Source organism: Neopelma chrysocephalum, unplaced genomic scaffold (genome assembly GCF_003984885.1).
Source record: "Neopelma chrysocephalum unplaced genomic scaffold, ASM398488v2 Primary Assembly neopelma1_74, whole genome shotgun sequence".
Classification (NCBI taxonomy): domain Eukaryota; kingdom Metazoa; phylum Chordata; class Aves; order Passeriformes; family Pipridae; genus Neopelma; species Neopelma chrysocephalum.
In genome coordinates, this window is record NW_020897735.1 from 5,985,423 (window position 1) to 6,004,610 (window position 19,188).

Sequence of the window (19,188 nt, forward strand, 5' to 3'; positions counted from 1 at the left end):
CTTCCACTGATTCTTACAAATTCTCTTGCTTTCAACTTTGCTACGGATGTTATTTTGGTCATAGAGGAGTTTTGTTTTAATACTGAGTGGATGCAAAAGATTAAGTTCTGTGCCTAAATAGTCTAGCAGTGTTTACATATAAACACAGGGTGGTCTGCTGCAAAAGCATATGCACACAGAGCTGTATCAAACACTTACCATCTGCACTTCTCACTCACAAAAGGCCAAACCTGGTACAGCACTTAAAGGATGCATGTGAAATCGTTTGGACAGTTCTCTAGAAGCCAAGGCAGGGTGTTTAAGGGCTGGATTTACAAAGACATTTAGAAACCTGAGGCTGTGATTCAACAATTTTCAGCCTTCAGCACCACCAGTGCCATAAGGCACTGACACATCCCCTCCCGCACACAGCAGCGTTCAGCCCCCTCAGCTGTGCTGTGCTGGAGGAGCTGGAGCTCACAACTGAGTTGGCTTGAAAAAAAAGAAAAGTACTAGTTTAAATCTAAACCAGTTCCATAACTCAACTCCCCGTGTGCCGGCACAATTCCTGCTGGGACCGCGCGTCACAGGGCAGGAACACGGCACACCGGGGTCCTTCTGTGACAACAGGAAAATATTGGTTTATGGTAAAAGGTGTTACTTAAACTGCATTGTTTGTACAGCAAACACAACTCTGAATTCTTCAGTGCTACCGTGAGTCCACTGCTAAGAGACAGAAACCTGCAGGGAACATCCTCAAAGGTATGAGCTGACAGTGAGGGTACAAACACACACAGGTTCTCCCGCTGAATGCTCATGGAATGCAAACCTGCTGCTGAGTCAGTCTCTGGACACCTGCACACTTACATTAAATATGAACACCTCTGTAACACACTCTGAAAACACATGTTGTCAGTGCATACTTTGTTTCTTGAGACGCAGCAGAAAGACAGCTGCTCACAACACTGAATTCCAGTGAACCAGCCTGTAAAGTGTAACTTTAATAAGGAAAACCAAGTTACAAATAGAGGCCTTGCAGCCCAATTCCCAGAGCTATTCTGTCATAGTATTGAAATAGTTTTTTCTTTGTACTTATGTGGAATGCTCTTCAAAGTGCCTTTAATTCACAGCAGTAATCATGAGAGGAATATGGATATTAGAATGTGTGAAAACTGGTTAACAAAACAAGCATGAATCTACTTTACAGTCATCACCAGGATCCTGCCTGAGCCCGCACTAGCCCGTGCTTTATGGAAAACATTAACTCCTTTATACACACCTTGAGAGGAGAAACAGCCCTCCCTTAACCATGTAGCATCAGTGGTAAAATAATTTCAGAACCAATACTTCACAGCACATATGTACTGTTTATATTTCCACTTCTTCACCAAACTTAGATGTTGCTCCACAGCCCAACAATAAATGCTAACAACAGTCACTTATCCTTGGATAAGAATCAGAGTTATTACATCAGGGTTTATCTACAAGATGGTTCTTGAATTACTCCTGACTTGTTGAGCAATTTGTGCCCCACACCTCAGTCTAAAATTGCACATGCACATAACATGTTTCCACACAGCAAATACATGTTTCCATGTAGCAGAGTTGTGCCAAAATTCCTCAGGAGCTGTCCTCCCCAGTGTTTCTGAGCTGGGTAATGCCCACCCTCTCCACTACCAGGTCACCCGAGATTGCTGGGTCTTCACTGTGAGGTAAAACCACCTCTCCTGCACTCCCAGTGAGTCCTGAGTGAGGCAGAGGGGATTAAGCTGTGAATTGCTGATGACAAAGGTCTCAGAATAAGGCATCGAGTTCAGTCCTGCTTCTAGAAAATTTGATGGGCTAGGATGGTTTTTAGCCCACCTGCCCAGCCAGATTCCCAAACAAAGTGAGTGGGGCTCTGCCATCTGGGAAAGGTCCCACTGTGTGGACAGACCACCTGATGGGGTCCTGACACTGCGCAATACTCCACACTGTCAGTCCCAAGTTCAGCCTCCTCAAGCCAAAATTCAGTATTTTATAATGTTATTTTCAGCTCTGCTATTGAAGAATTACTGCAATAGCAAAGCCTTCTCGTGTACTTTCTTTGTACTTTATTTCTCCCTTAACACAGCAGAAATTACAGTACTCACCTCCTTTCATGAACAGCAACAGATGATGCATGATACCTATTATTTATTCTATACCTATGAAGAGCAGCAAGATTTTACCTTTGGGTGGAGAGATTGATGAATAGGAAATAGAGAATGTTGTGCCCAGTTAGACCTTTCTTTACACCGTGTTTGACCATATGACAGGCACTGCTGGAAGGAAGAGATCCCAGTGATCACTTCTGTTAGGTACAGCAAGTCCCAGAACTTTGTGAGGGCATCACAAATTCCAGAGGCTGGGAGGGAGGGAGGAAGAATTAAGGATATAACACCCTGGAGAACAGCTAACATATCAAAACAGGAGAGCAGAGCAGATCATTTCATACACACAATTAGGAAGTAAAGACTCAAATTTTAGACCTCATCAATAGACTTCAAACAGCCACTCAAAAAGAGCATCCACTTCAAGATCTAGTGCTTTGTTAAAATTATAAATTGTGCTAAAAACAGGCAAGTCTTAATAGCACTAGTTCTAAGGGTACTTAGGATACTTGACATCAGCCTTTAAGGATCCTTAAGATTGATTTGTTATTCTCTAATTAAGAGGCAAGTAAAGGTGAAGAAAAAAGTAGAAAAGATGAGATACAAACGATCACTTGCACAGCCCAGTGCAATTTATTCCACCACCTTTTACCAAATACACATTTCAACTTTTCTGATCACCTACTTTAAGTTTTCCTTGAGGGAATTTCATAATTAGTCCTGATTTCTAGCTCTTCACAATTATGCTCTGACCAAGTATTTCAATCTGCCTGTGATACTACAGAGATAAAAATCTATCTTAAAACTCAGAGATTTATCAAAAGACTCCTTCAAGGTCATCTTCACACTCCAGTACAAAAACTGGAGATAACAAGTACAATTAGGCATTTATAAACTCAAGACTCTCGCAGTACAATCAGTTAGGAGAGAGAAGCCCTTCAAAACATTATTTTCTAAAAAATACATTTTCATCACTCCTTCCTCCAACATGACAAGCTGTTCCTTAGGTTGGGAGTTTTTATAGGGCTTATGGAAATTAATTGCGTGGCTTCCGCTGAAAGTCAACGTGGGGGAGGAGGGCGAATTCCCTTGAGGAAATTCTCTGAAAAAAAACCCTTTCTTTTTAAATAAGAGTTGGTTAAAGGAAAGAGTTTCTCATGGCAGTTACTCCTGGGCTTGCTGAACGCACCACGGCAAAGCGACTGCAGGAATTCACTGCACCTTTTTGGCCATTTTCCCACTCTTTTGGCCATTTTCCCTCTCATTTGTTATCTCCCCACTCACAAAGATCACTGTGTAGTCATCACGGAGATCAGACAGGCTTTATGTTCACCATGGCTTTCTAAATGCTGGAGCCTCTGTGCTCCCTGTGTTCCACCCCTGCCCTGAACAGGCAGAGCAGAGTTTAAAACCCTTCCTGGGGCAGAGGCCTGGACTAAAGCCAAGTACCACTGCAAGCAAATACAGAAGTTCAGAAGTGTAGTTGTTCTACATTACCTGCAGAGGTTCCCTGAAAAATAAAACATCAACTAGCATTCATGCCAAATATATCTAAAGCAGAATAACCCCTTTAGAACCACCCTGTCTGCTGCTATCAGGGAGAAATGTTCAACCTATTAAAAAATAATATGATTCTGTTTAAGTACACTAACAGAGAAAAGAGCCTAAGTGAAACCCAAGGAATGAAGATCTCCTTAGGTAAATACAAACATGATTATTAGCACTGCCTAGCTTGGTTCCTAGTTATGTTTCCCTAATTCTGAGGATCCACCTCATGAATATCGAGTTCAGCAAATTCCTTCAAGGTGATTATTCAAAGTAAAGAAATCCCAAACCGTCAGATAATTTCTAATAGTAAATAAATACAGATTTATAAAAAAAGGAGAAAGAAAAAAGAAAAAGGACAGTCTTGAGTGGCATGAAATAATCCACCTGTACCTGGGACTGTACTTGGTCACAAGCCAGAACTCGGACTCTGCCAAATGACATCTCAAAAGTGCTGCTACAGACAGGCAAATAAAAGATTTCTTGCAGCCCCTGAAGACAACACCAGCCTGATGAACCTTTTCTGATCTGCAGCCGGGGTGTCTGGCCCGTCTGTCAATGCCAGTGGCTCGCAGCAGGGAGTGGTTTATTATTCCAAAAAGATGCTCCAATAAGAGAGGGTCAGCCCTGAATCACTGCCGTGAAAAGATTTAATTAGATTTTTACGCTCACTAAAGACATTCCCTGCACACACACAAAATATTAAATATGGAGATACATGATAGTCTATTTTAAGGCAAGGTTACTTCTGTGTTCTGTTTTAAACTTACTGTTTATATTTTTCCTTGTCTTGAGAGGGCTCTTTACATTATCCAGTTACACTGTCCAAGCTTAAAGGTTTCTTGTGAAAAAGAGTTCAGTAATTTTTTGATTCAAAACTCTCAAGGCAAATCTGCTGAAGTATTCCACCCAATACAGAGCTCTATCTTTTCCTAGGAAAAGTTCTGATCCATCAAAACACCCCAACCATACCAAAAGAAAGAGAAAAAACCAACAAAACATCTCAAATTTGCTTCATCAAGAGTAAAAGCTGCAGAACAGTTTGATACCAAACACATGTACAATATGTATCAATGTAATATTGTACTACAGTGTTTTAATTAAAAATATACTGGATAAAGTAGAGAATGGGACTCAGCTATATTAATACACACAGCTGCAAACTATCTGCATTAGCAGACAGAATGTTCATTAAGAGTAAAATTATATCAAAGATCTTTCTAAAAGCCACCAGAGGAAAGCTGAAGTCAACCATGAGGGCCAGGGCTATTAGAGCTGTTTCAATCATTAGGAAACCATTATCTCAAATTCATGCTGCTACCAGGATACAGGTTCACCCAGTAACATGACAGCAAATTATATGATTAATTAGCTCCCACACAGCTCCTCTGAGTCAACCAGTTGAAACTGATGCCCTAAAGAAACAGATAAAGTATTACTAAATGGTACCTATTGCCTCAAAAGACTGTCCTGCAGTCATACTTCCAAACATCAGTGGATTTGCAGATGTTTTAAGGGAGCTCTCCTACCACACTCACTTTGCATTCACTACTCACAGCACTGACACTGATGTGCAGTTCTGTATTTGATTTTGCTTTCACCACTTATTATTTTTGCTTTTTGCCTAAAATTGCAGTCATCAAGTTTCCTGCAGATTCAAAACACAAACACAAACCACACTTGCATTCATCCAGTGTCAGATCCATTCTTAAGAGCACTTCAGAGGCATTTTTAAAAAGGAGACAAAATATTTGCTATTGATTGCATTGCGTAACTATTTGGCAAAAGACACGAGACAAACATTGCACAATATCTCTGAAAAAGCAGCATGAAGATGGGAAAGCTGCAAAAGAAAGCCTGACTGAGAACAAAACAAATGTAGCTGAAGTTACATCCACCACTGAAAGCTTTACTGCTTTGACTGGTGTCCTGCACCCCATCCCTTTAGACTGAGTCAGCTGCACCCAGTGAGAAGTCAGCAACAGCAAAGGACAAAACATGGGCAAACAAAACAAAGGGATCATTTTGCTCTTTTCAAAGGCTTTAAAAAAATCCCAAACTCCTAAAGCATGAGCTTAAAATGCACGGGGGTACAAACATTTCCCAGCATCACAGGGCAGCATCACTGACATGCCAGGAGAGGCTCTGTGCTCACTCAGAGCTGGACTTTTCTCAGTGTATCTTCTCCTTCACACTCAGGAGGTGAAAATGAACATTTAGGATTTGAAATGAATATGGAAATGTGGAAACAAATATTTAGGATTTGAAAGCAAAGAGGGTCAACTATGGACAGACTTTATGTGAGAGGAAAAAACCTCTTCACTGAAATTCTCTGAACCAACCAACCAGAGCAGGTTAAGAGATAAGGAAATATTTGAAACAACCTGAAAATGAAGGACCATCCAACACCCAGGTTCTCTACGTACCTTCTTCACACCAGCATTTTAAGATGTGTCAAGAATTTCAGCAGAGGGTATTTGAGAGATATGCAAAACACAGACCTTTAAGATCTAGTATATGCCGACACTTTAATAAAGAAATTAGTGCAAAAATAAACAGTGGCTCACTTGCATAAGAGCTTTCTGGTGGAGGATGATGCCTAAGACACAAAGAATTAAATGGCTTAAATACATACCAGCACAGAAACAGCTGATTCAATCATGGCACTGCAGAGAGAGGCAAAAGTACAGAGCAGGAGAGAAAGGATATTACAACACTCAGGCTTCAATATCAGAATCTCTCTGCCTGTCGATGACTTAATAAAAAACAGAGGGAAAACAGCAATTGTGGAACAACAGAAAGAAATTAGTAGCAGCAGATAATATTTTAGTTGTACTAGCAAAAATTATAATTGATTTTCTGTCTGTGCTGTTAGAGCTGCTATCTTTGCACCGAAAATAAATTTTCATTTTGAAGGCGTAATCACACGTTAAAACAGTTCTACCTGGCATTTTCTGTCCATGAGCTTATTTTACAAGGGGCATACAAGAGTCACCATTGCTCTGTCATGTCAAGAAATCCATTTCACTTCCTTAGGAATATCCAAGATTAGATAGCATTAGATTTGCTTATCATCTATTAGGCTGTAAAATCACGTTGCTGAAGGAGGAACCTTTTGTCTAAATGAAGAGCAACTTTCACAGTAGAAAAGATCATGGAAGTATCAACTCAATAAACTGCTTTAAGTCAGATTTTAGATTTTTTTTAAAAAATCATACACCTATTACTTTAAATGCCAAGCACTCCTCCTTGTAGCACTCCTTTTAGTTAACTCATCTGCTTCTCAACGTGTTTTTTTAAGCAGGCTACTCTAATCTACATTATCACTTACTGTAGTTTCTCCAAAAATATCTGCTTGATCCTTCCATCAGCCACCTCCCTCAAACCCTCCTTCCCAAGGTTCACAAGAAGTGGGTTTTCAGCAGACCTGCCTAAACAAGAAGCACTAACTGGACCTCTAGGACTGCTTTGGTGACAGCTACAAGTGCAGCCTTCCATCCCTGGAGGTTGCAGGATTCAGCTGGGCAACGTCACTGAGTTGTGACAAAAGACCATCTCTGAATGGGAGGATGGACTCAATGACCTCCCCAGGAACTTCCAACTCAATCTCCAACTAGAAATCAAAGAGGATTCAGAGCTGAGAGGCTGGAGCAGCCACTGCCACAGCACATTTTTCCATTAATACCTACTTGGCTGGGAAACACAAAGAGCTGGAGCAGGGAGAGATTGGTGGAGGTGGCACCTGAGCAATAAACACACAGGAGAACAGCTGGAAGAATTACAGCTACAGAGTCTGTTCACTATACTCCATTGACACATCACACCTCAGTTACTGAGACACCAAACCAGTGATTATCAACCAGGAATTATTTCCTAAACTTTCAAATTTACAGGTTACTTGCTAACAAAACACCTCAGCAACAGCCACTTAATCACCCTTTTATACCTTCTTAACTTAAATGTAAAATTGAACCATAACAAGAAGTTAAAAAGCAATAAATGTTTAAGCTTAGGTATTATTAGCAGTAAAGTACTGTTAGATATGACTATGATTTTTCAGACTGTGAGTCTGCCATGTAGCTGATTAGCCCCAAATTTAGATCCCAGTTCGATTTGTCTTTCAGTCCTTCACAAAAGGCTCTTTTTCAGACCTGTCTACAAGGCTCATACATATTTGTCATCAGCAAAAGCATCATCTCTGCTGAGCAACTGTCAAAATGCAAAAGCCAAAATGAAAGAAGGCTCTGCATGTAAAATAGGGAAGTAGAAAAGCCTGGGTTTGGGCTTCAGGGGAGCTCAGTTTTGTAGTGCTATTTTGGACACAGATATTAAATTCTGACTTAAAATGCATCAAAACAGTAGGGTGTTTTTTGCCACTTCGAGAGTACATTTGATTTTAACACCAAACACTGACAACAATCAGCAAAAGAGCCCAACAGTTTAGAGTCTGCAGAAGTTTAGGGAGCTCAACACAGACTGATAGGCTCCAGCCAGGCTTGGTGTGTAATTATTTCATGTGTTGGCACTTTTGTCTTCCATCAGTGAAATGAACACCTAAAGGCAAGAACACAAAGGATACAGGATAATCCATCACCACTCATTTATCAGAACAAACCTGACAGTGGATACTGGGAGCTTCCTGTTAGGCCTTGCAAGTAGGAATTATCTGGTCATTCATTCCTAACCACACCTCACTCGCAGACTTTGGATTTTGTAAAAAATTAACTAGTTTTGAACAACTGACAACAAAAGACAAAAATCCAGACTCTTCCCCTGGATAAAAGCATCTGCCTTATGGTTAATGCCTTCTTTTATCTCTTCTCTTATCCCAGCTTTGTACCAATATTACTCGAGTCGCTCTCAGCTCCCCTGCACAGTTTCCAGATGATACAACTCACACCGTTCACGTGGGGAAACTGAGGCACAAAACAACTGTAAGAAACAGTAATTTGTTCTGCAAGAACTTATTCCAGAATCTCTGTATCTTTAAGTGCTTTCAAACACACATGATAGAGAATGAAAATGCTGAATGCTATCCCACAATCAATGTGAGGGATAGAATCAAAGTATTACAGGCAATAATGGAGCATAATGATCATACACAGAATGCAATCTTTATTTCATTTCATTCCAGGTAAGCTCAGTAAAGGTTAAATAAGTGATTCACTACTTTACCTCCGTACCAAACTCTTACTTTCTTTCCGAAAAAGGAATTTGTAAGAACAATCTTCAGCAACACAAAAGAGTAAATTCAATTTCAATGCAAAAACTGTTGCATGGAGAAGCTTTTGGTTGCTAAAATTAGAAGGGCTTACTACAGGATTCCCCTGGCCATGACTCACAGACAATAAAGAAACTGCAAGCAGCCACAGAAAAAAGTCAAAACTAAGTCTGCCAATGTTAATAAGGTCTTCCCTGTCCAGTATTTTACTCCTTATGTTACCCATGCAAAGATAAAAGTCAGGTAAATAAACAAATAAGGAGGTGAATGAATCCATATCTAATTAGAAATGTGCATCACACCATTAATACACTTGTTTTCAAAGTAACACACACATTCTGCTGAGTAACATCACTGAAATGGAAAGGATGGTGTTACTCTTTAGTAGGTAAAACCTGCACAGCAAAGAGAAAATGCCTTGAAAAATTAAACCATCAGGAATGAAAATAACAGTAGAGCAGCACCTATAAAGGGATGAAAAACGAGTCACTTCATTCAGTGAAACTTCTAATGGTGCTATTTCATTTATTTTTCCCATTGGCAGTTGGGAAAACGGGACTAGCAAAATAAGTGCACCAAAACACTTCAAATCATTACAAATGAAGAGTATATTTAGAGGGGAAAACTACGAAGTCATCAGCTGGAATTTGCTACCCAAGCTTTTTTTCATTTAACCCATCCATAGGGTTCCTTGTAAACACATGAATACCCAGAGAATGCCCTAAAGTGAAATTAAAAAGTAATAACAGCTATTTTTAACATCAGGTAAAGAAAGCAGAGCAAAGCAGTTCTATTCTGTATCCTTTGTAGTTAGAAAGGGCATTTAGGTGTCCCCTCAGACCCCATCGTGCAGTTCATCACTTGGAAAATGCTTCCCCTTTGTAGAGTCACTGTTGAAACTCCAGGGGACTTTAATTGCCTTTATTTCCAGGTATGACTTGCATTTTGAGACCTTTTTACTGTGACACACACCTAGAGCTTCCTCCTCCTCAGTGGCTCACATTTGAAATCACTTTTATCCCCCCTCACTGTGTAGCTGTTTAGTTCTCCTCTCAGAGAACCAAAGGTTACTTTGGGAATCATGTAGAGGTAAAGAAATAAAGCCATTAATAAATACACTCACAGTAAATTCACATCACTTTATACAATAGGATTATACAGTAATGCTGGTCTGGTTAAGCCACCAAAACATAAAGACCTTCTCCCTCCACCTTATTCCAGCTCTGCTCCTCCTCTCTGACAAGGGAATATACAACCAATGCAGATGGACACACTTGCTGTAATGCATTTCTGAATTTGGCAAGCAGCAGTTTTAATTTATTCCTTTCATACTGATTGCCTGCTGCAGCAAAGCAGCCTCAAATCCCCATCCCCCAAATAGGAAAGCTAAAAAACAAAAAAGAGGGGAGGGGCTAAAGCAATCATGTTATAAAATCACAGCTTTAGCAAAAGCTTTGATATCATTATTATGTTCATACAAATTTCCTCTCTTATCTAACTTGTTCTTCACTGTCTTAATTGGTTCAACCACTCATAGTTTGTGTTCTTTTTTTTTTTATTTGACACAGAAACAAGCAGTTAAACTAGTATTTGCACTCTTTAATTACACATTAAAATCTTCATCCTTAACTTTCTTTTTTACTGAAAGTACAGGGATTCCCTACAGTGCAATATTAATGTTCTGCTCTAAATGCTGCAAGGGCATCTTCTAATAGTAGCGACAGTGGAACAACTTTTAATTAATTGCCACCTTTTAATGGCACAGTTTCCCACAAACATTACCTTTAAGGCAAACATACATCAAAGAGGCACAAATTTGTTCTTTTCCAACAGAGCTGCAGATCCCCAGTAACACTAAACTCACTAAGGGTCTGCTCTGGATCTGTGCATGTTCTGGAAAATGAACATGCAGATCAGGCTGGTACATGGCCCAGAGTTTCCAAAAAGATTCGGCTTTTTCACTTCCCAACTGTGGAGTGTTCCCAACTAATCTTCCCCAAAGTAGACGGGAATGATTTCAAATCACTGTGCTCAGTCACACAGGGCTGCACATCACACTCACAGCAATCCTATTTGGGGGATTACTTGTGGAATATGACACCAAAATATCAGGAGTCATCAGCCCCAGGTCCCTTTTGGCTCATGTCTCCAAAACAGGCACGGGCACTGAGCTGTTCACATCAGCCCACAATGGCTCACAACCTGTAAGTGAAGCTCCACACACTGTAAAGAAATTATGAAACCTCAATTACATGCACTCTCTTTCCATAGTAGCTGGTTAGAAGAGTTGCTGAAAACTGAATAAATAAAACAGAGTTTTCCTCCGTGTTAAAATACATTGTAAAGTTTTACATCACAACTGATATTTGGTACCCAGAGTAGCTGCCCCATCCCTGGAAGTGTTCGAGGCCAGGCTGGAGCACCCTGCTCTAGTGGAAGGTGTGGAATGAGATGAGCTTTAAGGTCCCTTCCAACCCAAACCAGCCTGTGATTCTCTAATGCATATTTCAATAATTAACTGCGGAAAAAGCAACATCCAAGATCCTTGTCTTTTGTATTGTATGGATGGAAATTATTCTCACGTTAATGAATATCATAAGGAACATTTAGTTTTAGTCCAAGTATTTCCTTTGGACAATCTGTGTTGATCAATGCCTGCTGTTTTTTTGTAATTACTTTGTAAGAAACTATGCAGCTGTATAGTACTTAATGGAATTAAATTAAATTCAGCATATAACTACAACCAAAAAAAAAAAAAGCACTGATTTGGCATAACAAAGAAGATTACTGCAGAACCCCCTGCTGTCAGATATATCAACATATTAGGAGACTAAATCAAGATTAAAATGCTGAAAAGAACTGTAATTCTAAAGATGCACAAACCAGCAAAACCTGTCTTCTGTATCTTTGGCATCTAAACAGGTTCCAAAGTTAACACGACAGATAACCCAAGTGAACAGCACTGAAAACAAAGCAGAGACATCAGGCAAATTAAGAGTAGCTTATTTTAAAATTTACCTTTTACACTGAAATAAAAAGTTCAACTGGATTACCCCCTTCTCTCTTTTTTTGGAGCAGAGTTTAGTAAGGCATTTTTAGCTACGAGTAGTAAGATGACCAATGTTATATCCCTGGTATGTCCATAAATGTTGCCATTGTGTCTAAGAGTAACTTAAATCAGAATTTCTAATACCATACTTTGGAGTAATCCAGACAGCCAGACTTCTTAGCTTTCAGTGGTGGGGAAACACTGTTAAGAGGAAAATGAAGAAACTGGGATTACAGAATTACAACTCTCCTCCCGTGCCCTACGATCCAACTTTAATACTTATTTCAGAGAACCAGAAGTACCCAAAGGTCTCACTAAAACGAGCCTTTCTCTATAAAGGTCAGGTTTCTTTTCTATAAAACAACTTGTCTAAAAGCAAATTGGTGTCATCTCTGCTTGGTAAGCAGCAGAGAAAAATTAAGAAAGAATCCCAAACAAACCAAATATGTCTGTATCATAAAATAACTTGAAACAATCATATTTTCAGTAGCTGCTGAAATTCATTGGGATCTGAATTTCTCAGCATTTCTTTTCCTGTAACAAAGCTGTCCAAATGCCAGTTTCCTGTTTGCTCATTATTCTCTATTATATTCTACAAGGTTTGAAATTTCACTTGAGGATGCTGCTGCTCTCTGCAGCAGAGCTGTAGGTGGCAGTTTGGATATTCTGCAGCTTTCCTCTAAAGAAACTAAATACTACATATACACTATTTGTATTGCTGTGAAAAATTCCAGAGGAGCACAGACTATCCAACCAATCATCACAACAACCCCCTCCTGCACCACTGTGCTTAGAACAGAGTAGAGTAATAACCCAGCATGGATTTTAGAACTGGAACAGATCTGCCTCCAGGGAATGGCCAAAGGCTCACAAACCCATGTGCTTCAAGAGCACAACCAGTGCTCAATGAAGTAGCACTCTACCTAACTAGATTAGCTTTGGTAGATAAAATACCAATATCTGAGAGGGGAAAGCCAATATTTTTGACCTGTGCAAAATAAGGAAGCTTAGTACAAAGCAAGGCAAAGAAACCTTTAACAAAGACTGACCACATACATCATCACCAAATATATGGGCAGGAAGAAAAAAGAGCAAAGAACCCATTGGCTAAGATTCTTTGAAGTAAGGGAAAGTAAGAGTTACTCAACAAGCTGATGAAGTACAATATAGAAGGTACTAAAGGTATTTTCTATTTAATTGAAATATGAGACTTGAGTATCCTGCACATAACCTCTGAGCCCGCTGAACAGAATGGCAGCGAGGGATAAATGCAATGTCAGTGCATGGCAATACCCTGGAACTGCCACTGAAACAGCTCCACAAAACAGCTGGGGAACAGGTGTTCAACAATTTACTAAAAATAAAATGAAAACAGCAGAATGATGTGATCCAAACTGTGCACAAGACACCAAGTACTGAAATTAATGTTCCATCGACACGGCACACGGCTGCAAAGTAATTAAACTTATTCTTGTAAATATTATTGTCTTACAATATAAAGAACTAATTTTTAATCTTTTTTTTCTTCCTATGAAAAGGGATTAATTTCTGGAGCAAAAGGGTCACATGTTTCAGCAACACGTTCTTTTACTGTTCCTGTTGCACTGCCTTGCTAAAACCAAGCTAAAGGAATTCCATGAGAAACTTCAACATGAACAGGGATATGAAATGAGCTCCCAGTATTGAAAGTTATTGGAAACTGATCTCTTCCTTATTAATACAATTCCCCATCATGTACAAAAAGATATCTCCATGTTCCAGAATGCAAACAGAGTTTTAATCTTTAATTATATTCTCAACCTCAGCTCTTCTGGTGAGAAGTATAGATGTGGGCCTGAGGATTATTGCTTTATTACATTATCATCTCCATGGTACTTAATGAATATTGATACTTAATGCAGCTTTGCCAGTACAGGGAAAGAAGAATTTCACAACTGCACAAAGAACTTCTGATGACTTCTCTCAAAAGGGAAAATACAGCCCCACACTTGGCTCTTCTACTCTTGAATACTTCAAGAAGAGGCTCAGAGCTTGGAGTCCAGCTCATAGCACTGAATTACTGCAGTAACAACACTCACATGTTAAATATACATAATCCCACTGCCCACAGCCTGTACCTGGTGAACTGGCACATCAGATTCCTCATGGAAACCCAGAAGGTTTGGGTTGGAAGGGACCTTAAAGATCTTCTCATTCCACCCCTGCCACAGGCAGGGACACCTTCCACTAGAGTAGGTTGTTCCAAGCCCCGTCCAATCTGGCCTTGGACACTTGGTTTCAAAGTGTGAATCCCCAGCTGGCATTTCAGATCTCTAACACAGCCAGGTCAGACTGGAGAAGCGTATTTTAAATGATTTCTCTTAAAAAAAATACAAAACTGATGAAAATTTACTGCCTTAAGCATGCTTTGTCATTACCTTTAAAATATCCTGCCTTTCTTTCATAATGAAAATCCCAGAACCTAGGAAGCAATTAGATGCTGTTTATAAAACAAAATGCAGAAAAAACGTTTTCCTTCAAAAAATTCTTGGCAAAGGGCTCATCAGGATTTTTACTTAATGCAAAAATGATAAATTATACAAGCTTAAGTTCCAAATAATTTCTTCTGGCACATCTGAAGATGAGTGTATAGTTTATAAATATATATATATATATATGTATGTGTGTGTATATATGTATGTATACACATACCTTTCAGTTAATTGTTAAAAATAGCAATAGAATTGACAGTGCACAATTCTATGTACACAGCACACAAACACAACAGAATCTGTCAGTGCTACTTATATGACAGAACCATTAAACTGACAGGGAATCAATGCTATGACAGAACAGCACTTTGACTATGTTGGTATTGAATCAAGCTACAATAAACACAGAGTTTGAGATATCTGCACATTTTTTTTCCAAATCCAGATGAACAGATACCTGCTGAGCCAGTAAATTAACTTTGTTTAAGGAGACTACTCACTAAAGAGCATCTTTAGCTGATGTAGTTCCAAAGGATGGAAAAACTATAGACTTCTTTTGGATATATTAATCTTCTCTAGAAGAAGAATCCAAATGGATTCTGAGGTGTAGAGAGCAGATTAGAGACCTCTTCCATCTCACCCAGAACAAGTGGTAGAAACAACCTGGCTGTCCAGAGTCTCTATATCCTCAAGTACATCCTTACTAACTCCTAAAAGAAAACTTATCTTCACAGGTTTTTGTGACTCATTTATCTAGAACAATATCATGGGCAGCATTGTCCTTTTTTTTTTTTTTAATAAAGGAAAAGTAATTTTGCTGGTGTGCTCCCAGCAATAGAGTACAAACTCACAGATCTTTTTACTCAATCTATTACAATGTTTTCACTGTCAGGTTGTGGCATCCATCAGACCACAACAGATTTACAAGACAAGTTGAAGAGCCTTAAAACAAAAAAATATTGGACTCTCTTTTACTCAAACCTCTCTGTTCATTGAGCCTGAAGTTGTCAAACAAGAATCAGATTTCCACTTGTTTATTGTTTATAGTGTGCTTATTTCTCCAAAACCACAAAGTGACAACAAATGACCCTAAAAGGCACCACAAAGGGCAAGAGTCTCAGTACCTTTGGTCCTGATCAAGTTCTTGTTCTGGCAATTTTCTTCTGGGCAGAGAAGACAGATGATTAATCTGGGAGCACTAAGAAGGCCCCACACAACAGAGCTATTGAAGTCACAGGGTTTCCAACTGAGAGCCCTAAAAATTCCCATTAAAACTAACTGACCCTCTTGTGTGGGACAATGAACTTCACTGCAAAAATACAGTCAACATCCTGTGCTTCCTCTTTTTTTTTCTTCCTCATCTCCCAGTGACTCATTGCTGTCATTTTCCAGCTGGACAGTGACATTCCAGAGCCTGTTGGGATCCCAGGAGAGTGTTCCACCAGCAGGGACCATCTCTGTGGGCAACCCCTGGGAACATTCTGCTCCCTTAGGGTCATGGAGACAACTCCGTAACTGGGAATTTGCTTTGGAGATGTGGTGCCAAGCAAAATAACACAAGATTAATTAACTGCATCAATTACTACATTTCAAGAGGAAAGGAAAAACCAAGCTGTCGTTTCTTATTGTCCTGATTTATTGATTTCAAACCAGAGGCAGCCACCCTGGTTTTCACAAGGGCTGCACACAAACACTTCCCCAGTCCCTGGGAAGGAGCTGACAGCTTTCAGCACTTCAGCAAACACTGCTTTGAGACTCCTTAACAGAAGGAAGGGACCAGCAGCCAGATGAGAAGCATGTGAGGGAACGCATCTATTAACACGTACAGGGAGATGTCTTGTTAATAGAAGACAGAAGGAGGGACAAAGCAGGCAGAGAAAGCAGCCAGCAGTTAGTCATTTCTCACACGGATCATTTGGCTAGAAATGAGACACTCATCAATCCAGCCTTCCTTTCTGCACTTTCAGAGCCAGTGAAAACCACCACTGAAAAGCAAAAACCAAAAGGCCTCTCTTCGAAACTGCTCAGCACCTTGAGGAGGAAGAAAATGTAAATTTTCCTGGTAGTGGTTGCACAGGACAAAGATCTTCCATATTCAAAACCACCTTTTTGATTCAAAATTGCTGCTACTGTTTCAGGTATTGACTGGTGAAAAACTAGAGCCTCTCACCTCCAAGACACCCTGAGGTTGTCACAACACATTCTGAGGCTGGTGAAGGACAAAGGGCTGGGGGCCCACCAAGAATCAGCTTTGCCATTAGTGAAACCCTTTCTCCAGCTCCTTCTGGGAGTATAAATAAAGAAAGAGATGGCAGAGCCTCCAAGACAAACCAAGAAGGTTTGGGGTTTGGTTTGTTCCTTTTTTTTTTTTATTTAAAAAAGGCATTTTGGAGAGTGAAGAAGAAGAAAAACAGAGCAGAGAGAGAGACTGAGGGCTCAAGTGAACAGTGAATTGACACAAAACTTGATTCTTGTGCTGTATCACCACCCTTATGAGAAGAAACACCATTTGGGTATGTTTAGTTTGTGGAATACAACTGAAGTCTCACCACAGCAGTAAAGATCAAAGATAATTGCTCAGCTTGCACCACTGCCATAAAGAAGGTTGTGCAATAGCCAAAGTTACTCATGCAGCTTCTTCAAGAAACAGGAACATAAATAAATAAGTAGATTAGTAACGTGCTCTCTAATGCTTCCTTTAACTCAAATTAAGACATATTTACAATCAAACTATCCATGTGCAAAATCTGCATAAGATTAAAACAGGTTTTAGAAGACTCCTTGCCCAAATCATCACCTGTGATACCTCCTGAGCAAGTGTTTCCTGCATTCCTGTGCTGGCAGAAAGGAATGACTGCAGTGTTGCTGTTTGCTCCAATCTGCTCTCCTAAAATGACATTTTGGCATACAGCTGGTTTTGACTACTTATGTTTAAGAAGGGCTCCAGATAATATAGTTACTCTGAACAACATTTAATAAACACTTGACTCATTGTTACTCAGCTCAAAGACTTGTCACTGAACTTGATTTTTAATAGCACACATCAAAGCCAAAACAGACCAAGAAATAGTTACCCCTTTCTTGATGAATTAATAAAGCTAAAAAAAACCCTCAGTCCTTGAATTGCCATGGGAATATTAGTATTCAGGATGCCCTTTCAAGGAGATCTGTAGTTTTGCACCTGGATGTTTTCTTCTTTTGCATTTTATAGAGAAAGAAGGAGGGGGAAAATATCACAGTATGATTCATCATTATTTGCATGAAACTACAGCAAAATCAAGATATTAAAATCCATTTGTCACACTTCTATTTTTTTTAAATACTTTTCATAAGCCTATTTTCATAAGTCTTTTCATAATCTGCTTCTGCCCTGTGTTGGAGACAAGATATGGAGCTCAACAGGTGTTTGATTTGACTTAATATAACTATTATTCTCTTAAGACACACCAAGATAGCAAATAAGAACAAATATGGAAAGGGCAAAGAGAAGCCAAAGAGGAGGAAACCAGTGACAGATAAAGGGCCAGCTCAGCAGAAACACATTTTCCCTGTAAATAATGCTGGAAGTGGTAATAAGATACTGAAACATAATTCAGCTACTGGTTGAAGTTGAGCAACCACACTAAAATTTCATTCTATCTGCAAATCCTAGGTAAATGCACCAAGGAAGGAAAAATCACTTGCAGATAAAAAGACACACAATACTTCTAAAAATGTATATTATGTATCTCACATTAAGATTTATACAGCTGCAGCTGTTGAAGAACAGATTTTTCTATACAAAAACAGAAGCCAGCTCTTTCTCTCTGTATATTTCTAGTAACTAGAGAAGCCATGATTAAAAAAAAAAAAAAAACAACAAAATACTAAAATATTTTAAAGACTTTCTGAAAAAACTGTGGCAACTGGTATCACAATACTCCAGTTTATAGACTTCTTGGAGAAGTCCATTTGAAGCTCCAGATACCCAAACAGAGGAAGAAAACTGATTGACCAGTTTTGTCACAATATCCCCACTGTTCTTTCACACCTATCAAAGAAACAACATCTGGTTTTCAAACTTCTGCTAAGCCACCCTTCTAACTCTCCTTTATCTGATGTATTGGTAAAACAATAGAGCATTTTATGGATTCTTGAATTACCAGCACTTTAAAGTTAATATACAAGGGGAAAGCTCTACTGACTCGGATTTTTTTCCTCATTTCCTTTAAATAAAAACCACTAAACACAGGCCTGTGGGCTCTGGTGACAACGGGGACTTTTATTATTGCAACTATGAGCTTTTTGGTAGCACAGTGTTTATACATCAGTGACTCTTGTTTCATGAAGTAAAGGAGGCAGTTTCCACAAACTACAAGGATGCTCAGTACAATGAACAATTGCTTAGCACTTCATTTTCTACATAATAATCACTTTCTTACATGTAACTAAATAATTTAGGCAGTTTATTAATTTATAAGCTTAGCTGTGGACATCTCTGTGGTTTTGGCATCAGTACACAGGCTGCCTAAAGTGTTGATACTCTCTGTCCTCAAATAGTTTCTAAGTGTCCTCATAATTGCTTGTCACCTGTAAAAGAGGTTCAGATCCAACGCAAAATTAACATATGGTGAACAGATGGACTCGGAACAGACGTTTGCCGAGAAAGAACTCACACCAAAGACTTTCTGGCTTCATCTCTCAGGACCTTCAGAAAAGTCCTACTTGAAGCTCCAAGTCATACTAATCAGGGGAACATCGTTCCTCAATGACAACCTCGTGCTGCAGGAACTTTTCGTGACCTGCTACAAA

At 39.4% G+C, this 19,188-nt stretch overlaps 1 protein-coding gene across 1 annotated transcript in view; it reads right to left on the bottom strand.

Moving 5' to 3' along the window:
* MED27 (mediator complex subunit 27) overlaps positions 1 to 19,188 on the bottom strand; it is an 83,888-nt gene that overhangs the window by 31,372 nt on the left and 33,328 nt on the right. The gene's annotated exons all lie outside the window — the stretch shown is intronic.